Source organism: Haliotis rufescens, unplaced genomic scaffold (genome assembly GCF_023055435.1).
Source record: "Haliotis rufescens isolate VD_foot unplaced genomic scaffold, xgHalRufe1.0.p SCAF_4, whole genome shotgun sequence".
In the NCBI taxonomy this organism is placed as follows: Eukaryota; Metazoa; Mollusca; class Gastropoda; order Lepetellida; family Haliotidae; genus Haliotis; species Haliotis rufescens.
This window is the reverse complement of record NW_025964112.1, coordinates 59,771,101-59,773,379: the sequence shown is the minus strand read 5'-3', so window position 1 is coordinate 59,773,379 and position 2,279 is coordinate 59,771,101.

Genomic DNA, 2,279 nt, shown 5'->3' with positions numbered 1-2,279 from the left:
TGTAACTATAATCCTAATTCGCCCATCAAAAGTACCCTTAATATGTATATGTACTCCCGGAAATATAGTACCGAATATAGTCAAGTAAAATCATTGTACAAGGAAACAAACTAGCAAGTGTCTCTGGTTCCAAGAGCTCAAAGGGGTATTGCCTAAAAACCACAGTGATGCAATTTCGTTGATCTCACCACATCTCCCGTGGAAGCCAGTTTAAGCTGATACGAATAAAATACAAGGTCACCTGTACGACCCTTTTCCATATCCGCTATTTGCAGTGGAGAGTTATCTTGGGCACGCCACAAACCTGTGATTGTGGGTTCGAATCCCGGTTCGCCCCGATTATGCTTGTGGGCTTATCAGCACCATATCCGTGCTTGTGGGTTTCACCAAAGTAGTTTATGTCTCACAGCTTCATCACTTCGGGCTTTCCCCTCACATTGAGCTGAACGCCGTGATATACCTGGAACACTGTTCAAAGCGGTCACAAACCTAACTCACTCAAGCTTTCATCGCCGATAGAATAACCATTGCACGACGAGTATCATACAATTAGGCTGCCATTGATTCTTTTAGCGCAAACGCTTTTGGAAATGTTTTGAGGTAAACTCTTCGAATTGTGAACCAAATCGTTTGCACATAATTTCATCAACAGAAAATAAGTGATTAGAGGTATATATTTACTAAAATCAGCTGTATTTATATTCATTTGTTTCCTTTCTACCGACCAACCACAAAATAATATTATTGTCCTTATACACTTGACACAAGAAACATTTCACCTTCATCAAGAATAGCATGGTGTTGCACAATATATGTGAATAAGCAAAGAAGCTAAACGCGACCAACCTTCACCATTTGTTGATAATCTCCTTTTCAGACTACATGTTCTATGCACCAAACAAGGTCAACTTTACGTAAAGATGAACTAAATAGAAACTATCTTCACCTGACAAGTCCGAACACGGAGTATTGTGCAACAAAATCACAAAATATTTAAAAAAAATAAAGAACTATGTCAATAAACATTAAATAACAGATGTAAATATTCTTTGTAAGAATAGGTGCAAATAATTTCCCAATAGCTGAAAAAGTACATAAGTACCAAGGGCAAATGAGACATATGGATAATATATAATTACCATATATGATACAATGAAAGGACTGCGTCCACGCATTCTACATTTCACTCGCGGAAGCAGTAAGGGGCAACACTGAGTTATGTTAACGCTTTCATTTGACCTTTTTAACGAACTTCAGCTACATGACAATAATCTAAAACAATCTTAAAGCAAAATACCATGGCGTCCACAAAAAGACTTCAACCGATTGGTAGTTTTCAATCGCTGGTATCGAATTAGCAACTATCTTCAAGTAAAAAGAGTCATCGAACACAAATACTTGATACCATGCAGCTTGATTACTATAGTAATTGCCTGAGACAATTTCCACATTTACAATTGCTGGTGCGCAATCCAACATTAAGACTAAACACAAATCTGCCTTCACGGCTAATATGATCCACTATCAAGAAAGTTAGTTGTCCATTATACATGTCCCCATTGCCCTGAACCCTGCGGTGCTCGGCGATTTATATTTAAAAAAAACCTGTCGGTTCCTATGTTCGCAATAAGAGAACATCCAATTCAGTGATAAGTAGTACTCCAAAAGCTGCTCTGGGCATTCCGGGCATTATACGTGCTGCTGCAGTTTCTATGAGTTGCGTTAAAATATAAGGGTAACGCTATTTTTCAGGGCATTATCATTTGCAGAAGCCCGAGGTCTTCCATTAACTGCCCGACGTTTTGAAACATTTATTGCAATCAACACGAATGTGACTGACCCACTTTTACAAATATGGAAACGTCATAGAACAAACTAGATGACGTCATTATTGAACGTGACGTCACCTATCCCTATCCTATAACGTCACCTAACAACGGGCGTGATAATGGCCCGTCGTCAAGCAATATGAGGGCGTTATCAAGTTACAGTGGCCCGCTCATTTTTGATAACATGCGGGCGGTTTAATGATAATTCTATCCATTTTAGCTATTATGTTTAGCGAAATGTGGACATGAAGTTGAAATCTTCAGAAGTCGATTAGTTAACACAACACAACGTTAATATAAGGATAACGCTATTTTTCAGGGCATTATCATTTGCAGAAGCCCGAGGTTTTCCATTAACTGCCCGACGAAGGATAATGCCCTGAAAAATAGGGCTTGATAATGGCCCGTCGTCAAGCATTATGAGGGCATTATCAAGTTACAGTGGCCCGC